Source organism: Onychomys torridus, chromosome 1, assembly GCF_903995425.1.
Source record: "Onychomys torridus chromosome 1, mOncTor1.1, whole genome shotgun sequence".
Taxonomy (NCBI): domain Eukaryota; kingdom Metazoa; phylum Chordata; class Mammalia; order Rodentia; family Cricetidae; genus Onychomys; species Onychomys torridus.
The window spans coordinates 55,856,649-55,881,279 of record NC_050443.1 but is presented as its reverse complement, the minus strand read 5'-3'; the positions used below and the strand labels follow the sequence as shown (position 1 = coordinate 55,881,279).

The 24,631-nt window shown below is 41.6% G+C and overlaps 1 protein-coding gene across 1 annotated transcript in view; it reads right to left on the bottom strand.

Moving 5' to 3' along the window:
* Positions 1-24,631, bottom strand: part of Akap13 (A-kinase anchoring protein 13) — a 298,302-nt gene that overhangs the window by 196,677 nt on the left and 76,994 nt on the right. The gene's annotated exons all lie outside the window — the stretch shown is intronic.

Here is a 24,631-nt window from a genome sequence, read left to right as displayed (position 1 = left end):
ATCTTTTAAAAAGTGTATGGTGAGAGCACAATTATGCCAACATAACAAGATACCAAGAATGAACCTGCATTTAAGGTATAAGATTTTTTAAACTCAATTTCCCAACATGAGATTTAAACCCACCACAGGAAAGTAAAGCCAAGGAAGTTGGTAATACTAAGTAAATCTGAGTACTGCTCCAAAGTCTTATCTTTCTATGAGATGGGAGACAGTGAGATCTACCTTGTTTATATAGGTGCATACACAACTAGGTTTGCTTCTCTGTTTTAAACAACTGTTATCACTTTGCAAAATCATTTCCTAAAGCAAGCAAAGATTGATGGCCTGGTACAACTTCCCCATAGGCAACAATGCAGTCTTTTTCCTTATAAACTCAAGGCAACTGGTATTGAATGTCACTGGACGATTTCACAACAGAGGAACACCCTGTAACAGTAAGCAAAGCCAGAGCAGATTGTAGTCATTAGAAATACCACTCTCCAGTAAAAGAAACAAAGGCTCTTCAAAGCGGTTGGTGCTGGCCTGGATCAGGGTCTGTCAGATGAGTCTAGAACATTCTTTTGAAAGAAAATAGGGAGTGGGAAGGGGAGGAAGTCAGAAACTAGAAAAGTCAAAATTAAAATTCAAGTACAATTCCAAAGCTTACATTCTTTCCACTATTCTGATCCTGAAGTAAAGCCTAGAACACAGATGGAAATAAAAGTACTATGTGCAATAGGGTAATTATCAATAGAAGATGTACATATGAAACAATAAACCTTCAGGAGATACCAAAAGAGATGTTTAAAATTAGCGGAGAGGTTCACACTAAAATACTCCCTATTTCTCTTTAACAGTCTATTATTAATAATACTAGTAGTTGTAACGACAAAAGTCTTTTGAAGATGATACAATCTAGACAAGACACAATTGCTTGTCTGTATAAAGGTGAAAGGTTCTGGCCAGTTGTTGTGGTACACCCCTGCAGCACTCAGTGAGGTTAGTGGCGATATACACACATACTGACTGCTCTTGCAAAGGTCTCAAGTTCAGTTCCCAGCACCCATGTTCAGCAGCTGGCAGCCCACCTGTAACTCCAGATACAGGGGAATCTGCCATTTCTGGCTTCCAGGACCGCTGGACTCATGTGCACATACCCACACACAAGAACACATAATTAAAAAGATATTTTTTAAAAAATCTGCTCCCTAAACATTTCCTTCAACGTATCTCACTTAATTTCAAACATGTGCTGCTAGTGTAAACTCTAGGTCCACCCAGTAAGTTAGCTGGTAAAGCTTGTTTAATGCTCTGACACAAACATGCTCGTGACTTTCTCCTCCATTCTGCTCTCGTCACTACAATCTTAAGGATTTTCTACTGCATTTATTCGTTTACTGTGTTATATAGGAGCAGAGGGCAGATACTCACTATGGTGGGTGTGGAGAGGTTCTCTCCTTCTGCCTACCGTGTGGGTGGGGTTGGGGATCAAACTTAGGTCGTCAGGCTTGGTGGTTTGAACCTACGAGGCTATTTTGCCAACCCTACATTACCACCATCTTCATTCATTCATCCATTCTTCCTAAACAGCACTTTATACTGGGGTGGGGTGGGGCGGGGTGGAGGGTTGGGGGCGCACGTTTTGTATGCATGTGTTTTGTGTGTGTGTGCCTCACACACACATACCCCTCTGCTACTAAACAATATGAAAATCATGAAGCAAATTAGTGCCTGGTTCCTGCACTCCAGAAACAATGACAGATATGCATCTCTGTAAGTAACAGAAACACCAGCTTTTCTACATGTAGAGATGAATGCTCACATGCTACATTGAAGACCATGACCAGGAGAGCTTCTGTAGAAATGCCTATGCCCCATGATGCCCCAAACTCAAGGCACATCATTTTAGGCCAACACATAAGCCACAAAGATATCAACACAACACAGCTGAGTGACAGAAAGTACTAGTTTATGCTTGCATTCTTTAACATGGCTGGCCTATAGCAAGGATGTCTTCAGTGTTTGTTAAGCTGAACCACAAATATTTTATATTTTTAAAAAGAAACTTAAAATGCTACACATAACAAGTACACGAAGTCTGTCCTTTCTTCTCATAACAGACATTGGAGAGCACATGGGTGAGGCACTGTGACAGAAACTAAGGCTATAAAAACAAAGTAATTCTTCTCCTTCCAGGCTCAGTTTCTTCTGGGAGAAGATCCATGAAGCTGTACGCGGCTCCAGCTGAATAAGAAGTCCACAGGAAAAGCAGAATTAGGGGCACCAGGAATTAAAGGAGAGCCTGCCATGACTGAGCAAAGCAGAGTGGACCGGCTTCCAGAGTCATCTCCAAGGGCCCAGAACACAGACGCTCTTGCTTGATTTCAAATTCCTCTTGAAACAACAAATTGACAAAGGTGACCAGGGAAGAGGTGAAAGAAACTACACTCTAAATCCAGTCGTACAGGAAACAGCTGTGAAATCTGAGGAGTTGTCAACAGTAGCTACGACAAAAGTTTATAATGCCATGGAACAATAGCAAACCCCAAATAAATATGAACTGCCCTACATTTCCATCTTCGTGAGATATACTTCATGTTGAAATTTACCCCAAAGCATTAGACCACAAAATGTAATTATGGGACACAAATTATGGGAGGGAGTCTTCATTCGATAGCGCTAGTCCTTGAGTGTAAGAAGCTCCTCGGGAGCATTGGCTCTGCCCACCAGAATGCAGATGTATATATGATAAACCACTGACTCCAGAGGAAGAGGAGTGGCAAATACTTGAAATTCACTTTGTCAACAAAACCAACTCACGGATTTAATGACTGCCAACCAATCATGTTACATTAGGAACTGTTCAGGTCCAGGGTAGAAGGGGCTTACACTTTAGGACAGCAGTTTCCAACCTGTGGGTCACGACCCCTTTGGGGGCCACATAACAGATAGCCTGCCTATCAAATTATTTATATTATGATTCATCGCAGTAACAAAACTAGTTATGAAGTAGCGATGAAATGATTTCATGGCTGGGGGTCCCCACAGCATGAGGACCTGTGTTAAGGGCCGCAGCATTAGGAAGGTCGAGGACCACTGCTCTAGGAGATCAGACGTAATCAGAGCACCTAGAGGGAAAATTCCTTTGGGGAAAAAAAAGATTAATAAAAGGAGGAGGCTGAAATACGCATGAAGCAGGGCTGAAAAACATTTTCACACAAGTGTGCCAAGAGTGGAGGCAGAAAGTTCCTCTGAAAAGTCACATTTAAGCTGAAACCCGATGGCATGGATGAAACGCATTCAGAAGGCACAGCTCCGTCAGGAGAGACAGAGGGACGGGAGGCAGCTGGACTCCGGACTGCATTATACTTGGGGGAGAGGGGTGATTTGAGTGTACTGTTAACTACCAGGAGGAGCGGCAAGCAACATAGTGACATAATTCCCGTCTTAGAAGGATTACAGTTCGGGTGTGAGGAAAATACTACCGGACAGAAATTACAGAAAGAGGAAGACTCCCCGCTCCCCCCATGCACACATGCCACCTTCCTATCTTTCAGGAAGAACAAAACTTGGGTTGAGTGCCCCGAAGCAAGGCAGTGTTCTTCTCCTCCCAGCTCGTTCCTATTTGGCACGCCTTTGAGTAGAACCTGCTCAAGCCCATCTGTGTAGATGCCAAGTAAACACAGAAAAATGCCACAGAAGAAGGAGCCTCCAGTTAGACAGTGGGTAAATCTCTCTTCCCAGAAACCATGGCCCACAGTCCTGCTACTACTTCCTGGGCAAGTCTTAGAAGGGCCACAGTGAAAAAGGTCACCCTATAGCCAATCCTGTCCTCAGGAGCAGTGATTTCTGATGCAGGGAGCAGGGGGTGGAGGGCAGGGGGGTGGAGGGCAGGGAGATCAGATACCACCACACCACACCACACCATACACCATGCTGCTCTATGGGTGGACATCAGTTCCCCAAGAAGACGACTACGACCCCTGTTATAGAAATCTGCACTCTAAACCACAGCACTACCCCCCCCCCATTAACTTTTGAATGAAATCCACATCAACTCAGAAAGCCTGGAGTCCTCTGAACTATGGCAAAGGGTCACTGGTGTCTGTCTGTCTGTCTCTCTCTGTATCATACAACACCACTTTCTGTTTTAATCCTACTGCCCAAACACTAAGGTGAGCAGCCTTTCTCTGAGAACACTCAGGCTACAAAGATCAGAACAGTTTCTACAATGCATGGGCTGAACTCATAGCTAATATATGTGTAGTAGGTAGCCATTCCAGCCTTGGCCTGGAAGTTCCAACCCTCATTGAGGCTTCGGTAACAGTCACTCCTACAAGGGGGCTGGAGAGATGGCTCAGAGGTTAAGAGTACTGCTTGCTCTTCCAAAGGTCCTGAGTTCAATTCCCAGCAACCACATGGTGGTTCACAACCATCTAGAAATGGAATGGATAGGTATAAGATATTATGGTAGATTATTGTATACACTAATAAACAAATTTAGTAAAATAGCAGCCTTAGATAATTTGCACTGTAATGAATTCTTATATGTTGATACAAATATAAACTATTTTTATATTCCTGTAAGACAATTTATATATTAATACAAATAAAGAACTATATTTGTTATAATGTACACATATTTTTACTTATTTGAAATATTTGTATATTGATACAAATGTAAATTTATATCTGTCATATTGTATGTACGTTCTACTTCTGTTTAAGATATTCTGTATACTGATATATATTTAGGATTATTGTCATATTGCATATTGCACTATACATTCCTACCTCTGTTAAAGATATTTTGTGTATTGTTACAACTTTAAAGTCATTGCCCTTTACTGTACATTTGCTTATAGACTGTTTGCCTTGTTTACATGAAGCCTTAGTCCTTAGGTTGTTTAGGTAGATAAGACTTATAGATTTATTGTCACCTATGCTTGTCATCTCTATAATTATGTTAGTTAGGTTATCCAGATTTATAGATACATAGGTTGGATGGACGGGTAATCTTCAAATACTTCATGGACCTAGAGAATATGGCATTTAAATAACTTAGAATTCTGTTGACGTGAGAGACAATGGCTCCTGGCAGCACCAATTTGATCCGGAGAGAATGTTGGGCTTCTAAGACATTTCCATTTGGAAGTTTGTCTTCTTGGTACAAAATGGCCTACTGAGCAAAGAACTGCCCTTGACTCAACTGCTGACAGTACAAATGCTGTCCTTTCTGGACAAGTGGGACACAAGGAAAGCGACCACTGTACTCTGCCAAGACAGGATAAGATGGTCTTTCAGAATTCCTGCTTCTGAAAATGGTCTGTACTCTAGGCCTGTAGTCAATTTGAATGTACCAATGATGCTGAGAAACATTAGGGGGTTGGGGATTTAGCTCAGTGGTAGAGTGCTTGCCTAGCAAGCGCAAGGCCCTGGGTTCAATCCTCAGCTCCAAAAAAAAAAGGAACATTAGCCTGCCAGCTATCTCTGTCTACTCTTGGAAGGCTCCAAAAAGTTGCTTGTGTCCTTCTCCCATTTCTCAGGTATTATCATATTCCTTTCCTTCTTATGTCTTTGATGAGATTGAAGACTAGCAGTTATAGTTACAACTTTGTGTGTGTGTGTGTGTGTGTGTGTGTGTGTGTGTGTATAAAATATCTTAGATAGAACATATTAAGTATTAGACTCAGGTTCTTTAGGATAGGACACCTTTTGGAATGATCTTTGTAACATGCCACCTACCCACGCTCTAGACTTCCCTGGATTTTACTATGCGTTTCTTGCTTGATATTGTTTGCATTGATTGTAGTTCCATCTTATCTAGGTCATTATCCCTCATTACTCCCGGACAATATTTGATAACCATTTCTTTGTATATAGTCTTGTATTAGGTTAGAACCTTGTATTTAGACAAAAAGGGGAGATGTGGTGGGTAGCCATTCCAGCCTTGGCCTGGAAGTTCCAACCCCCACTGAGGCTTTGGTAATGGTCACGCATACAAGGTGGGGCTGAGAGAGGACGCTGAAGACCCAGAATCCAAATGAGAGGGATCTCTTGGTGCCCGGCCCCTGGACACTGGAGGTAGACATAACAGAGTTCTCCAAAGAACACTGCTTGACTGCGCCATACCTTTGCCAGACCCTACAACCTTCATTTGTAAGTTACCCCACAAAATAAACCTCCCTTTTAACTATGTGGAGTGGCCTTAATAATTTCACCAATATATATGGGTTGGAAAATTATTCCTATGGACTCAGTAAAAATGCTCAGCTTCGTGGCACATATACGGTCACTGTCAGAATGACTCAATTCTAATTTTTGTAGCTCAAAAGCAGACATGGCCAATAACACATAAAGAAACAAGGATAGGGCTGGGGAAACAGCTCATCTTAACGGTCCTTGTCAGAACCCCACCACTCAAGCCTCAAAATCTCCTCACAGATCTGTGTTTGAGTCACAGAATCCACATTCTGGAAGAAGAGAGCTCACTCCCACACTGTCCGCTCACTTCCATACTTCCATTCTCTCTACAAATAAAAAACAAAAACAAAACAAAACCCTGTTTCAATTCAACTTTGTTTCAAAAGGCAGGGAGTAGGTAGAGATTTACAGGGCATAAGTCTGTAAACTCCATCTAGAAACCTTTTGGGGGGAGGCATGAGGTGGTCAGGGCTGCAGGACATGCTCGTAGGAACTCTACTGCCCCAGCCAAACACTTGCATTGTTTTACTTAGCCGAAACCATGCTTTGTGTTCTCAAAGGATCGGATAGAAGACCGTACATACACTTTACTGGTTCTTGTTCCTGGCCCGAAACAACCAGAAACACATGAAGAATTAATTCCTGACAGAGCAGGAGAGACTCAAGCAAACAGAAAAGTGCCCAAAACAGAAGCTATGGCCTAATGAAAGAGAAAGAAGAGGAAATAAACCAGCTACAAAATAGAAAAGCTTATTAAAGAAAGTAAAACAGAATGACTCTTTAAAAGAGGGGGCAAGTAGGAATTGAGTAGACAGACAAAAGGATACATCCATTCAAAGGAGGTAAATGGATATATACAAAATCACATAGTTAATAAAATAACACAGTCATAGAGCGATATGCCATGGCTTGAGCATCAGGAACACATAAGCCAGGACCAGAGCTCCTGGTCCAATGTACACTAGACAAAGGGAAGCCATGGAAAGGCTACATCACCTGCCCCATGCACTTCTACACATGACCGGTAAAGGTCACATATGCTCATCATGAACACTAACGATCATTATCCTTCAACTGTGTCTGTGGATGAATAAGAGCTTTCCCATTCTACCTCTTAAGTGTCTTGCTCTACTGTACTGTCTCCTGTAACACCCATTATAGGATTCATACATCTAACATGTTTACAGTATTGATATACAGAATTCTAAGACAGCATATTCATCTGAGTTAAGAGCATACTTGTTTCATTCAATGCTGTATCAGTGCCTAAAAGTGTATCAAGTTGTTGTAAGTGCTCAGTAATGTAGGTTGGATAAATGAATTCTTAACTCCATTCTGCAAACAAGCTCTCTCCCCAATGCATCTTATGTGAGATAGCTGGATGAGAAATTAAAAGATCTAAAAATGTAATGCTCTGAGGATGAAAGATTTCAGCTCAAGTCCAGAAAATGACAGTTAAAGAGAACCAGGACTCAAAAATACTCCTGATAAGAAACTATAATAGGACCACCCCAACTATAGTACCTACTTTCTTAGAGGAAACTACCCAGTCACATTCCAAGAGCCTTGGAAAAGCCCACTCCCAACCAGCAAGCAAAGCCCTTCACTTTCCTTAACAACATAAACAGAAGTCAACTGAGGAATTTACTGATTTTAGCACCAACTAGGTCATTGCAGACACAGACTAGGGTTGATTTCATTGGCAGAAAATACCACACAATTCTGTTTGATGTTCCTCTTTTGACACATAATGACAACACTCAATTAAACCCACTTAATCTTCGTTTAACGTCTTCATATATATGCCAGTGAACTGCAGTCCTCTCTTCAGTGTTAACAGAATTGTTGGCTGAAGCAGTACTGCTAGCAATGAAGCTGCTACTGTCTTCCAGCTTCGTCATTCTGCAACGCCAAGGCAGATGCAGATACAGAGGTCTGCAGGTTTCACTTCTTTGTTCCAGTGAGACAAAACCAGCAGATGGCGCCCAACAAAGCTGTTTCTTTCCCTGCAGAAGAGATTCTTTTCCAAACACAAGAATTTTCAGACTTACCATGAAACGGAAACAAAATACAAGATGTTTGGAAACCATTTAACGTATGGAAATCATGTAATAAGAAGTGTCCCTTAGGAGAACGGAGTTCTTAAAGTTCTAAATTCTTCCAAGTTCTTTTGGTTGCCATTTACTGCTCACTTCTTAGCCTATTATTGTTAAGTAAGCACTGCTAAACTGTTTGAGGGTGTTGCACTTAGATTTCCTGGTGGCCTTTTTTGTAAGAGGCAACATCTCCCTCTCTCAAAACTGTTTCATAACTATATGAACTGCTCAAATAATTAGGTCAACACAGAGACATTCTCCCTTCTGAAACAGGATCAAGTATTTGCTTATATTGCGGAAAACATGGTTTTTGTTTTCATTGAGAATGCCAAGAAAGAGCTGAAAGCTACTAGGTAACATCAGTCTTTCGTGACTCTATCCCTCTCTCTTCCCCTCCCTGGGAACAAGATATTAAGCTATACTCTTATTACTCTGTTGCTGATCCGAACGGAGCAGACTGGCTTGGCTACTGCACTCATCCAGATCCCAGTTATCCACTATCGTATCATCCTTGTTACTTATTATCCTTGATTCTCTTCCTTCTCCTCCAAAGTCATCAATGAAGCTAGTTCAGAAAGCTTCTAAGCTACCCTTCCACACATTAGAAAGCATAGAAGTTTCCAAAAGTCTGGTCAGGTGCCTAACAATTAAGAATAGATATGTATTGCTAACTTGACAGGGATGGGGGGGGGGGATCTGGTTTGAGTTATAACTCCATCCCTTGCTAGCTTCATGGTGTACCGAGTGACATGGGTGTTCTGACATTGTCTCCTCTTTAAACAGAGTAGTCATCTCATGAATTTATTAGGATTACACAAGAAAATAAAGTAGAGCACACAGCGTTAAATAGCTAGCAGGTGTTAAATAATCAAAAGTGCATAAGATTACAACTACAATTCAGTACAATTTTCTGCCACTCTCTCCCACATGTGTACATGCATATACACAAATACATCACAGCTGGAAGAATCAGTATTCCCAACTCTAGAGTAAACAGAAAAACTACAGCTGGGCCTCAGTGTATCATGTCTTCAAACATCCTTTCTCTCCCAGCCAAGAAGGTAAAATACTTTTAATTCTGAGTAAGATGCAGACAATGTAGAAGTATACCCTTAGATGAGACAAGAATAGTAAATGTCACTAAGATCTGGAAAGTAGGCTTCATGCAGGAAAGATAAATAATGGTAGACCTAACTTCTTAGGGTTTGCTGCCTGGATCTCATATACAACGATGAACTCGACAATGTCAGCAAAACCTCAAAGTAGAATTTTGGAATGCCAGAGATACCTCATAATTCTATGTTCATTAAGAGTAGGTTAAGTTCATTCCTGACACTCAGACAAATGCAGAATAACAACAACAAAAAAAGGTAGGAAATGAGCCCACAACCAGATTGGTGGGTCCCATGAACCAAAAAAGGAATGTACCATTGCCTGAGCAGTAAGATAAAACTCACATTTCCTTCTGTGGACAAAACAAAGAGAGACAGCTGAGAATTCCACCCCAGCTGCCAGATGCTCTGTATATCACATGGGGTCAGCAGTTAATCCAAACAGAGTTTTGTGGAGGGCTCCAAGGATATACAAGAGCCAACAGCTCTTTCTTGGTTTAAAAAGGAGTAAACAGAGCCAGGGAGATGGGTCAGCAAGTAAGGGTATTTTCTCCCCAATCCTGAAGACCTGAGCTGGATCTGACCAGCCCACATGTTAAGGGAGAGAACTGACCCCTGCAAGCTGGCCTCTGACCTCCACAGGCATGCACTTGTGCCCCCATACACACAAATTAAATAGACAAATCAATGAATGAATACATAAATAAATAATTTTAAGAGCAAGAACAAGGAAACTGGAGAGATGGCTTAACAGAGGTTAAGACCACTCACTGCTCTTACAGAGGGTATGAGTTCAGTTCTGAGCAACCACGCTGGATGCTCTGGATACTGGGTGGCTCACATCCGCCTGTAACTGCAGGTCTAAGGAATCTGGTGCCCCCTTCTGGCTTTTTCAGATACCTGTACGCACTTGACATACGATCAAACAAACACATAAATACAAATTTTTAATAAAAAAAGAATATTAATAGTCTCATCTCAAATGACAAAGCAAGTCTCAAAGAAGCAATGAAAAACTTTCATCTTCAAATAGACACGGGTAACTTTAAAATATAAATCTTACTCCAATTTCTTCTTCCATAAAATAAGAAAACAATTCCTAATTCATTGCTGTTAGACCAGTAGAACAAGATTAACAAGAAAGCACACACACAGAGTTCCAAGTAAATAATAGAGATATGGGACAGGAGTTTGGCTAAAAATCACATTTATGCATCGTAAGTCCCGAGTTCTCATTAAAAACCCCACCACAGAGGTCAAAACAAAATAACACTCTGTCACTTGCTCCAGATCACAAAGTTCTCCTGTGCAGTTTTATCTCTTATCTTCCCTCTGAGGACATAAATCTTAACCTCTCCTTCAGATGATCAAACACTTATTCACACATGGGGCAAAAAAGCTCTTTCCTGAGGATGACCTGGATTTCTACTTGAGAACATTTAACCAAAACTACTATGCCTATTCTGTGCAAGGCACTGAGACAGAGACGCACAAGTAAAACCGAAAGCAATGAAAACAAAATTCAAGTACTGCCCTCAACCCTCAAGAAATGTGCAACAGAGTAAATGGGGAGAACACATACACAAAATCGCATCTCAAGTGTCAGAAGTGTTACGTGGTCTGCAAAGCACAACGGAGACCGGAAAGAGGCATGATGGATTCCACAGAAGGGTGAAGGATAAGGGAGAGCACCATACAGACAGATGCCAGCAAATTAATCCTGAAAGCGGAATGGTTTGGTGGTGGTGGTGTGTAACAAACAATGTGTTTGGAACTCGTTTATTTTCTAACATTCCACCAACTCAGCATAACACCACCCACAGCTAAGATCTTTAAACCTCTAAACGCTGTCAAAACACTATTTGCATTTATGCTGTAGTTTTTATAGGCAGTCCATGGGCAAATTTTAAAAAACTATGGGATATTATCAGTTCTAGTTGCATCATGACCTATACTGCTTCCACTACAAAGCAGATGTGGCCTTTGATATCCATGTCCACACAAAGAATCTGTGAAAACTTCAAACTGACATAAAAAATACTGTGAAACATAAATATGAAGTGCTACCTCCGATAACAGAGTGGTCCTCTGAAAGTCGCCATTACTGGTGACACAACCGGCATTATATTCAATAATACACACCTTAACAGGGACTTCAAAACCTATTAACAATTTACCCAGGAAGCTGGCCTTGTCCTTTTGAAATAACAACCTACATGACAACTTCCTGTTTATCTTTGATGGATTGTTTTATCAGCCATGTTGGGAGACATAAATCTACCCAAACCGTTCCAATTTAATTCACCAAGAGCTTTTAAAACTAACCTTTTTGGCCATTTGGTTCATGACTAGACTTAAGTGGGCATCAGGATCACAGGTTTGCAGACTCCAAGCCCAGCATTCTACATGTTGGAAGTGGAGTGTACCAGAAGCTATCCTTTCTGAGCCCCCCCCCCCATCAGTTCTGCCAGTATCGACTCCTTCTACCAATCTGAGCTTCACTATGAGTGCAAGACATCTAGTCTTCTAAGCCCTGATCTCCATTCAGGTAACAAGTGCTTCATAATATCTATTTTGAACAAATTAAACATACAGAACATTATATTTTAATCTTCAGTGGCCAGCAAGATTCCTCTTCAAGTACAAAATGGAAAATTTAACTTCCCTCAGTATTATTTGAAAGCTTAGGAAATATAAAGCTATTATAAAATGTATCCTTTAAATAGTCACTGAAAACCACCTTTGTTAGTTCTAAAAATGCCACTTAAAATGTAAAGCTCAAACTATTGGAAACTGATTAAAAAGTCCAACAGACAGAAACAAGATGTTTCTCTGTAATACCATACTACGGAGCAACAGCTGATTTCCTTTTATCTTCTAACACTAGTACTATTATTAAAAAGTACTGTTATTTAAGTACAAAGTACTGGCATTTAAATATACTTCTCAGATCTAGCTTGATAGAGCCACCAGCCAATGGAATGTTGAAGCAGACCGATCAGAAATGTACTGTTAAAATAGATAATCCACTTAAGATGTCAGAATGCTGAAAAGGCCCATGGTAGGAACAAAATATAACCTAACTGCAAAGTGAGTCACAGATTATTTCAGTTCCTGCTGTGAAAACACATTTCCCAGGAAAGGGTGGGGGTATGGGGAGGAGGGAAAGGAAGAGGGAGAGGGGGAGGGGAGGGAGGAGGAGGGAGAGGGAAGGGGGAGTGAGTGTATATGTGTGTAAGGGGTGTCCACTAACAAATTGTAACAAATTGGTCCTCTTTCCCACTAACGCAACTGAGAGCACTTACAGGTACCCTAAGTTCTGTGGTTCTTCCCAATTTTGACTTAGGAAACAACATTTAAGAACATTTCCTAAGTGGTCAAACATTTTTTTTTACAGGTGCCTCTCTCTCAACATAGTACCTGTATTAGTACTATCAGATGATGAGTCTAATGGCATACAGACTGAAATCTGTTTTAATGCTCATCAACAAGCACATTAATCACATGTCCAAAGTACAAATGGCTAGGAGGCTGGAAACAAGTCCAAAGTGGGAAAAAAATCCAATGCGGTAGCCCTAAGTCATTCACTCTTTGTCAATATCCAGATGCAGAATGGAGCCCTTTTGCATATGGCTTCTGGGCCTATCTAGATCTGAATACAAGTGCATTGGGTGCATATCGAACAGAAAGTCTATAAAAAAGATAGGACACACAGCAGTAGGTCTCTTGCGGAGAGGAAGAACAGCAGAAGCAGTGAAGGGTAAGGTTTTCCACTCTTGCTCTGACTTCGTGGTTTTTAACTCTGCAATTGGTTCTGTGTTTCTTATTTAACAAGACGTTACATCTATAGGGGTGGATGAGGGATCTTTTTTAACTCACTTGCCAGGATGTAAAATGGAAATATAAAGCAAGCCCTACATGCTGATTGTAAAGAGAATATTAGGCAATGCATATTAACTTTGAGCCATAGTACCTTTCCCCAATTGAAGATGTCATTTTAAATAGTTTTCCTTTTCTTTGAAAAACAGATAATAACAGCTGTGGTTTAGTCTAATCGAAACAGCTAAAATCACTAGATATGGTTTTGTTTTGCACAACTTAAATAAGGAAAGACATCTACTACTGGCTATTCTTTTTTTTTTTTTTTTCTTATGGTATCTGTCAATTATCACGATGTTTTTGTCTCATCTCAGAAGCTATTACATGCAAAAATATTGGTACCAGGGGAAAAGGAGAGAGAAAGGACAACATAATAAACCATATTTGTTGGGGTTCTGGAAATTTATTTTGCAATTGAAATGGCTCTTCCCCTTGAAAATCTAATAAATAGGAGTCTTATCCTAAACACAGGGTAGATAATGACCATTAACCCATGTATTACCTTGGAATCTGTCTTGAAAAAGAATTTTTCTCTCATGTGTGACTGTGTCATTAAATTAAATATTTTAAAGAACTTTTAAAGGTATTTACTTTGCTGGAGGGGTGGCTTTGTGTCTCCTCAAAGAGTAGATGTATTTGATGGAAACTCTCCTGCTGGCCCCACAGCCAAAAAGTAAACAAGCAGCCTAGAGCCATAAAAAGGCAATTTGCAACAGAAAATACGAGAAATACACCCCTACTTTTCCATCCTTAAATATGTTCTTCTGGTCATTTTATCAAATTGCCAACATCCAATATAAACCATCTGGGAGAGTGTTTGGCACAGCAGTCTCCTCTAGAGTTACAGCTAAAAATAGCATTAACCACAGTAGACTCAAAGCCCACTGGACCACTTCAGAAACCAGTAAAGAACATTGTTCTAATACAGAAAAGGTATCTGGAAATGCAGAAGCTGAATTCTGAGAAATGCCTTCATGCTCTACTGCCTTGACCTCATTGGCTCAGGGCTAAAACTCATCATCCTTTTAAGGATGCTCCAAGTATAAGGAAGAACTATTTGGCTGATTACTTCAGGGAGATGGCTATTCAACTATGTCAAAAGTTACAAAATATGACTTAGACTATTTCTCCCACCTATTTCAAACTATTCCATGTTCCTATAGTTCATGAAGATGTCCTAAGCCTTATCTGTTTGTTCCACCAAGAAAACTCAACGCTCGATTCAAATCCTTCCTCTCCTTCAGTCTTCCAATCGCTACATTTCTCTAAGTCCATTTATTCTAATTCTTATCCTACAGCTTCTCTTGGCATGTTGTCTTAAAGTCAGGGCAGCTCAAGTCCTGTCCACTTCACGCCCACTCAGCCAATTCTCTGAAGATTCTGATCATATCCCTCCTATGTGAGACTACAGGCGCTTCCCTCCATCTCTTTGTTGCCTGGTTTGCTCACTCTCCTAGAAGACACAACTCCACAGCCCCTAAAAGACAGTAATTCCTATGGCTCATCAAACTACTCCCCAGGCTTAGACTTTCTCACAAAGCCGCCTACATGCAGCGCTAACTACAAAGAATTTACTTGGTGTAAAGTAGTAAAGATACATTCACATTAATATTCATTCTCCACCACCACCCCATATATAAACTAAGGAATTCAGTCCAAGTCTCCTAACTCTTGATACCTGTATACCTACTGTTTCCTTGTACCTTGTGCCTAAGAGGCAACAAAGACCTTTTCTGCCTCCTTCCAGCATCTAAAAACCTGGCTTCCGTTTTGGCTGTTAGTCTAGAGGAGGATTTATTTACTGTTACTAGTGACACGCTGTTCTATCGGGTAGTACTTAGTGGTGGGTCATATGGTAGGGCCTCGCTGTTTATTAAACACCAACCTTTCCTTTATGTGCCTGGCTTTCCTTCGACTGTCTGAGAGCATCTCTTACTCCTCACTGCTCCAGTACGGCCATACTTTTATTCTTTAGAGCAAGACCAGAGTGCACATGCACTGTGTTCATAAAATATCGGCAATTGCTGGGCATGTGGTGCACGCCTATAATCTCAGCACTTGGAAGGCAGCAAGGGGATCTCTGAGTTCAAGACCAGTCTGGTCTACAAAGGTGGTTTCAGGCCAGTCAGGCCTACACACACACACACACACACACACACACACACACACACACACACACACCTCAAAGAAAAGAGTTGTTCAATCTAAACTATGTAAATTGTACACATTTTTATAATTTAATCTGAACTATTTTTCACTTACTCTACAAACACTCACTGGGTACCCACTGCATCCACGGTAAGTATGTTTGTCACAGCTCAGTTGGGAACTGCAATTGTTAAGAACCAGAAGCTGGAGAGCTCACTCAGGTTTGCTTCCAAGTACTCAGGAGGTGACTCGCAACTATCTGTGGCTCGAAGGAAATCTGACACCTTCTTCTGCCTTCTGTGAACACCAGACATGCACATGCCGCACACCCATACACATAAAAATTAAGAGAAAAAGATTCTGGTATACAAAGGCAAAGACAATGTTCTGTTCAAACCTCAAGTAATGTGCTATTTACAATGAGCTCTCTACTTACAATAGCGCTTGTTTCCTTTCTTATTGTTGTGACAAACACCTGGGAAAGAAACAACTTCAGGGCACAAGGATTTATTCTGGCTCAAAGTTTAAGGAGGCAAGTCCATGAAGGCTGACAAGGTATGCAGCAAGTGGGAGTGTGGGAAGGCTCGCTCGTCTCAAAAGGTCATGCCATGGAGACACTGGGGCCTACAAGTGAGGCTAGACTATCACCCTTAAGGCCTGCACTCCAGTGACCCGTTTCTTCCAGCTAAGCTCCACTCTATAAAGGTTCCAGTTTCTCAAAACAGACCACCAGCTGGGATCCTATGTTCAAACACATGAACCTGTGGCAGGCAGTTCACAGTCAAACAAGAATAACCTCTATTTGGAGATATACCTGACAGAGAATAAGGGTGCCCCATATCAAGAAAATCCAATATGCAAAAGGTGCTTCCAAACCAGAGACAGCATTAGATGGAGAAAATGAGCAATTTATCATACCATCTTATGGGGCTTCATCCCACTGGAACAGATAAATTCACTATCTTAACCAAAGGCCCAAAGTAAATTCTCCAGTAATTAGACATGAATGAACACAACAAGCTGGAAGTGGTAGCACACACCTTTAATCCCAGTACTGGGGAGGCAAAGGCAAACACATATCCCTCCCTGAGTTCCAGGCTAGCATGGTCTACATAGGAAGTTTAGGTCAGCCATGACTACAGAGTGAGACCTTACCTCAAAACAACAAAAAAGAATAAAGCTACCAAAAGAAGAGTGTTGTTTATGTTAATACTACAAAATCACAAGAAGAACATCACAAAAATCCAAACTGCTACAATACATGGCTTATGTTTTTCATAAATGTCAATATGAAAAAAGTACTTTTTCTTGATTCAGAGACTAGTGAGATATAACTACGATGTAACACTGGATGAAATCCTGAGCTGGGAGGAAAGAGCTACAAAAACTCTGAGACAGTCAAAGACACTAGGATATAGACTTAAATGACCTCACATTGCATCAACGCTGCAATTCCTGGTTCTGTTCTCTGTACTAGGGTATGAAGGAAAATATCCTAGTTAGGAGGAAATATCTAAAAGAATGGGATAATATCAACTTTCAAATGGTTCAAAATATAAACACAATGTAAATGATAAGCAGATGACATGAAAAGTGATTAATAGAGGTTAACATCACTGTAATTAGTAAGTTTAAATTTATTTCAAATGAAATAATTAAAAATTTTAAAATGAAATAGAAGATTAAACTTGAGTTAATAAAAAGACAAAAGAACTTTATCTATGCAAGTGTAAGATTTTCACAGTTTATGGAACAGCTGTGGGGCTTCACAACCACTTGGTATATGGAAGAAAGAAAATGAATTTGAATCAGTTTCTAGGAAAAGCCCCACCCTGCCATTTACTAAACGAACCATCTTGAACTCTGTTTTTCTACCATAACAACTGTGCTGTAAGAACTAAATGACATTAAGTATGGCATGCCTTTTAAATTGTAAGGTATTGCCTAAATATGCTTTATCACTTTTTTTTTAAAGGGGTTGTTATCTACAAAAATTACCAGTGGCACAAATCAGTGTTTCATACCAGTGGCAGTCAAAGAAATAAGATAGTGAAATGACTATACTAAAATAGTATCAACTACCACTGAGGTTCACAAATGAACTAACAACAAACTTTGGAAATGTTTTTCCTTTTGTTTTAGTTATTAATAACTCTTCTGTGACTCTGACAAAAATACATGACAGATGAAACTTAAAAGATTTATTTCAGCTTGTGGTTTAAGAAGAAATACAGTCCATAATGGCTGCAAGACCATGGGGCAGCTGGCCATTTTTGTCCAGTCAAGGAGCAGAGAAATGAATGCTGGTCATGCTTTTTCCTTTTTGTTCAGCCTAGAACCAACCCACGGGGATCCTATCACCCACAGTCAGGGTGGGCCCTTCCTCCTCGGCTAAATATCTCAAGACACATCTAGAGACTTGTCTCCTAAAGCCTGTCACATTGGCAATCATGATTAACCACCAAAAGAACTACAGACAATTGAAGAAAGCTGGGCGTGGGAGAAGTGGCCCTCCCCAGGGAAGAGCATACCAACTGCTTACCCAGTGCCAGTCAGCCCTGACAACATGCATACAAATAACATTATATGTACTGGAAAGGTTATATTTAAAAATATATGTGCACATACATATACATATATGCATGCAATAACAATTAGTGAAAAAAGAAACCATGAATTTGAAAGAGAGCAGGGAGGGGTATATTGGAGGGTTTGGAGAGAAGGAAAAGAAGGGAGAAATGCTGTAACTCCATTAAGAAAAGAGAGAGGGGGGGAGGGAGGGAGGGAGGGAGGGAGGGAGGGAGGGAGGGAGAGAGAGAGAGATTAACCACCATACCCTCCCAAAGTAATAAAGCCATGGAAGAACTTTTCCAAAAGCAGAATCTCTATTGCACTGTCTTAAGTGAAATGAGAGAGTTATCCGCTACACTACAGATCCTTAGTGCAAAAGGATCAACTTACAGCTACAACATTGATCTCAGTGACTAGAAAGACAAACTATTTTTTCTCATATGTGTAGTCCAAAATACATATGCTTAAACAACCTAAAATCTCAAGCCCAGCACATGCTCCTCAGGATAGAGCCCAGCATTCTAAAAGACTCCAGCTGTTACGGGGTTAGCTTTTAGGGCACATGAAGACAGGTCCTGTCCTTTCCTGTGAGGTATGATGGGTCCAGGGAGATTACCCAAGGGTCTTGATAACCTACAAAATCTAGCTTTCCCCTTGTTCCCTGTTTCTAATCTCATCCACAGAAGACTGGGCCTTTCTAGCCTGCGTGCTCTTTAAGTCCAAGCACTGTCTCCCGTTCCTCTGTTATCAAGCCAGTTTCACATGGAGCTTTGGCACTGGTTCCTTTCAAGATCTGCACATCACCTGCTCCCCCAAGCCACCCAGGTCTGTGCCTCAGTGACACAGCCCTCAGAGGCCTTCCCCGCCACTTAGCCCAAAAGAGCCCCTAGGCAGGCACCGTCGTTTCCTCTGGGTTTATTTTCACAGAACATTTCTTCCTCTTTAAATGTTTTCTGCGCCAGTTGCCCTCCTCTCCTCACTGTGAGGCAAGTGCCAAGAGGCCTTCTGCTAGGCACCAGGGACAAAGACGACACCTGAAGCAAAGAATGCTTCCCCAGCTCCAGCCCGATTCTCACTTCTAATCCTGATGTGTGTCTGAAATCAAGTATTCCCGGAATAGAATGCTAAAGGCTCAAATATTAATTCATAGGCATGCCCAACCTTCTGACGCTGTTACACAATGTTGTCACCTACAAAGTCCATGCTTCAAAACCACAAAATCGAATTCCTCAAACTCATGATTTTGTGTTAGGCTGTAATCATCGACATCTTGGGGCTCGACAGCTACCCTGTGCGTGCATCAGATACATGGATCTCTTGTTGAATATGCCTGAAAGCTCTCTGGAACAATTCTCCTGATTCAGCTTGGCCTTGTTCCTCAACAATCCCCATTCTAAAGCCATCCACTCCTGTATCTATTCTCACAGTCAGAAATACCAATACTTTAGTAATGATACAGACGATCTCCACTTCAATCTTTCTCCTAGAGTTTGAAGGAAAGTTTCTCATAGGAAAGCTATGTGTCATATGTATTTCAAGAGGTATATAACCTCCTGCCCCCTCTATTGCTGACAATGGCATCAACTGTCACACCCAAATTCTCAATCCTCTGTCAATCATTCATTACTGGTTCACTTCTCATTTTAAATCAAGCATTTGGTTCTGTTGTTCTTTTAAAAAACTTCTTGCATCTCCCACTGTCTCTCATTTTTATTCTCGCTATACTATCACGATCATCACAGAGAAAAGGAGATTCCTAAACTTTTCAGTTTTTAACCACCTCCACTTGAGAGAACCACACATGCCCTATAAGCCATCTGGCAACAACTAATACTTTTGTGGAGGGGCAAGAAACACTAATGACGCCACTGGCTTTTCTGCCATGAGGCTGTGCTCATGCAAGAACTAGCACGTGAGGAAAGCACACACGCACTTAGCTACTGGTCTTCTAAGTTCCAACCCAGCGACTCTACATCCACTGAGAACATCTCCTCCAAGAAATAACTATGCATTAAGGCAGCCTCATTTGAATTATTTCAGAGTGCAAGCATCTGCATAGTGTATAACTCTTAATTTGAGGCAGGGCCTTCTCACTCTGTAACCCAAGCTGACTTCAAACACATGGTGATTCTTCTGCCTCAGCCTCATGACTGCTGGGATTACAGGTGTGTGCCACCATGCCTGGCTCCCATGTTTAACTACTGCAAATTGTTTTGTACGAAACTCCACTCAATGACGGAGTAAAGTCATGATGTGGAGTCCATTCTCTTTATCTTAACTTAGAGATCAAAGTTTTCAGGATTGTTTTCCTTCTTTCACAGCAGTTTTCTCTCCTCTGTTCATGACATGCCCCTCACCCCCCAACACCCGCCCCGTCCTGAGACCTCAAATGTAATTTAAAAGAAAACTTCAACATAATTTTACTGGGTAGTTTTGTGTGTCAACTTAAACCAGCTAGAGTCATCAGAGAAGGAGCTTCAGCTGAGGAAATACCTCCTTGAGGTCCAGCTGTAAAGCATTTTCTCAATTGGTGATCAATGGGGAAGGCCCAGCTCATTGTGGGTGGTGCCATCCCTGGGCTGGTGGTCCTGGGTTCTGTAAGAAAGCAGGCTGAATGAGCCACGGAAAGCAAGCCAGTAAGCACTGCCCCTCCATGGCCTCTGCATCAGCTCCTGCCTCGGAGATCCTGCCCTATTTGAGTCCCTGTCCTGACTTCCTTCAGTGATGAACAGCAATGCTGAAGTGTAAACCAAATAAACCCTTTCCTCCTCAACTTGCCTTTTGGTCATGGTGTTTCATTGCAGCAATAGAAACCCTAAATAAGACAATAATCTTCGACCTTTTGCTCAATACTGACTCCCTGGCTAACATACTGCTGTATAATACCTATTTGTCTTACTTTAGTTCATTGAGAATGGAATATACTGTTACTCTTTTTTAAAAGACATAACAAACTGCCACTAAGTATGACTGCTGACAGACAGACATATTTGTAAGCTGAAGCTTAAGCATTCTTCTGTAGAACCTGTTCAATTCCTTTACACATATTACATATATATATATATATATATAAAATGCCGTATATAATCATATATATAATGTGCTTACTTGAGTCTTGCATCTCTAAAAGAATCGTGCTTTTTTGCTTCATGTTGTTCTCTCCCCCTACTCCTCACATATGCGTGTGTGTGTGTGTGTGTGTGTGTGTGTGTGTGTGTGTGTGTGTGTGTGTGTGTGTGTACACACATATGTATGAGGCCAGAAATCAAAGCCTGGTCTCTTTCCTATCACTACTTTTTTGAGACAGTCTCTCATTGACCCTGGAGTTTACTCATTATCAGAATAGCTGCACAGAAAACTCCCAGGATCTTCCTGTCTCTGCTTCCCAGCCACACCTGGCTTTTTACCTGTGTGCTGGGGATCTGAACTCAGGTCCCCATACTTTACCTACTGAGCCATCTCTCCCGCCTCCAGAATGAAGCTTTTTAAAATTTCACATGTTTATCGAGAAAACAGCCTCCCATCACAGCTATGCTACTTTATCCCACCATGTTCTAACCCCAATCTCCTTATATCTAACATAAAACGGGCGAAGCAGGTAATTCCCAAGTGCGTATTGATTCTATAAGTATTCTACATCTGGGAGTCCATGACAGTAAATTCAGAAGGAATTTGACCTCATCTCTTTTGCACTCTTTGCTCTTTCACAATTATCATTCACAAAACCACAAACTAAATTTTATACATTCCTACATATATTGACCAGGGCAGAAAGGATAACTTTTCACTATATAGTCTTGGCTGGCCTAGAACTCCCCCTGTAAACCAAGATGGCCTTGAACAGAGGGGCTGTGTTCCTTCCTAGATGCCGTCAGAGAAGTGTTCACTCACTTCCTCCTGTTACTATGGGCTACACTCCTTGGCTGATGCCCCACTTCTCCACACTTAAAGCCAGCTGCAGGGCATCTTCAAATTTCTCTGACTGGCCTCACTCTGTCTCACTTTTAAGAACCCTACCATGGGGCTGGAGAGTAGCACTTGCTACTCTTGCTGAGGAACCAGGTTCAATTCCCAGAACTCACATGGCAGCTCATAACCATCCAGGGGATCCACTGCTCTCTTCTTACCTCAGTAGGCACCAGGCATGCACACAGTACACATTCATGTAAGCAAAAACACTCATTCATATAAAATGAAATAATTTTTTTAAAGGAACCACATGAAACTAGGCTTGGTAGCACCCACCTTTAATCCCAGTGCTCAGGAAAACCTCTGTGAGTTCAGGCCAGCTAGGTCTACAAAGCAAATTCCATGCCAGCCAAGGTTACACAAAGAAACCCAGTCTTTAAATTAAAAAATTTTAAAAAAAGACTACAATAGGTAATGGGTCATCCACATAATCCTGGATAATCTCCCATCTCAAGATCCACAATTCAATGTTATAATAAATCTCTCTTGCTGTATAAACAGAATCATAGTTTGTGGATTAAGATAAAGACTGCTGACGTGGGTGCCTTTTAAGTATTGATAAAATCAATCAATAACTTACATGTGTAGTAAGAGTGACTTTTGAGGCCCCACGGCGGCGGAAGACACACCCAGGCTGTCCCAGCCACGTGGCACAGGGCGGCAGATGCCACTATGATCAACAAATATGTGATGAAGAGGTGGAAAAGACAGAAAAGCGGAGCCGTGTGTGCCCTATGGAGAGAGGCAGAACTGAAGACATGATGGCAGTGACAGGTGAGACAGGGCTGAGGTCAACATGCTGTCATTGCCTAGTAGAGTCGGTGGGATGGTGTACAGTAGCCTAGAGGCCATCACATTGTGTCTATGGTCCATCACTGTCCCAGGCTGTGATGAAACCAGAGATCCATGTGGATATAGGATGTAAGTGCTGACTAATGACTTGGTAGTATCCTCAGGTTTCACTTGGGGCGGGGGCACGGGGGGGGGGTGGGATGGGGGTGTTGATTTGGATGGCACGCATAGCCACCTGAGGCCATAATGAGACTCAAGGTCTGTGCAGCTGCAAAGGGCCATGAGTTGTTCAGTCATCCTGATATAGCCAGAGACCAATTGCTGTCTGTGGCCATGTTACCACCAAAGGCCATTCAGATGTCTATGGTCTGGGCTGCTGCCTGAACCTGTGTTGATGTCCATGGGCCTTGCTAAGCTGGTCTGGCCCCTCCCACAGCAGCCTGGGGGGCCCCAGCTGACCAACTCAGCTACCACCCAGGCCCAGATCCAGGGCTTTGAGTCAGCCCACCCCAACATGTATCCCACCTATAAACTGCTTGGAGCATGAGAAGGGGCCTGTCCTGCGGAACCATGGAGGCAGGATCTCCATAACTCTGGGAAACAGGAGGATATCCTAGAAGTGTCTTGACAAGGGCCCAGTATCGAAGGTGTAGAAGTCAGAGCCATTGAACCAGGCCAATGACTCACTGCAATGAACATCAGCAAATAAAGCTGTTTGGGCAAAGGGGCATACTTCATGACACGCTGCAGCTTCCAATGCCACTACAACGAATGCATGTGTGATGGAGAGGTGGGAAAGATGGAGGGGCAGAGTGGTCCCTACACCGCGGAACTGAAGACCCAGCAGCTATGGCAGGAATGAGAGAAGGCTTGGGTTGATACAGGAGCAGGTGTTGCCCAATGTTGTCAGTGAGACTTTTTTTTTTCTCGCCTTTGGAGGGAGAAGGTGACAAGGGTGGGGGCAGACACGGAAGGACTAGGAAATGAGGGTGACTGGGGTGCATGATGTAAAATTCCAAAAGAATCAATAAGAAAATATTAAGTTTTGAAAAAAAGACAAAGATTGTTAAGTTCCCAGATGAAAATCTGGGAGTAAATCCTTGTGAACTTGATATAAGCAAGGAATCATTCTTGAATAAGATATCAAACATAAATGATAAAAGAGATAATAAAATGGACACTGTCAGAACTGAAATTTTTTGTACTTCTATGCCTTCCAGAAAGTGAGTACCATGGCTAGAGAACTGGTTTAGCAGGAAAGAGTATTTGATGTTCTTGCCACGGATGGGTTTCCATTCCACTCCTACCTACCTACAGATGGTAACTCACATCCGTCCAGAAGTGCAGTTCCTGGGGATCCAAATCCAACACACGCTTCTAGTCTACAAAGGCTCAAGGCTCGCATGTGGCACACACACATATATGTAAGCAAAACACTCATACACACAAAAATAAATTTTTTTAAAAAGTGAAATGGCAGTGAACAGACAGTAATTTTTTCATATCACAAATCTGACAAGGAATTTGTTTCTAAAACTGACACAAACCACTCAATTTTTAGATGGCAGAAATTCTCAACAGATATGTCCCATAGATATGCAATCATTCCACCAACAGACCCTCACTGCCTCCCACTGCTCCAACATCTGTCCTTCGTCCTAAACAAACTGTGGAGACTTCTGGAACAACTAAAGGGCCCTTGTTTTTTCAAGGTGACTCAAATCCTGTTACAGAGGGCTTCTCTCAGTCTCCAAACCACTACGACACAAGGCTTCAGGCTTCTTCTCACAGTTCTGGCTGCCTCCTCATCCACAGACACTTTTCCCCACCCTCATGGAATCAATTCATTTCTATAACAATAAGAAAAAAATTATCTAGAAT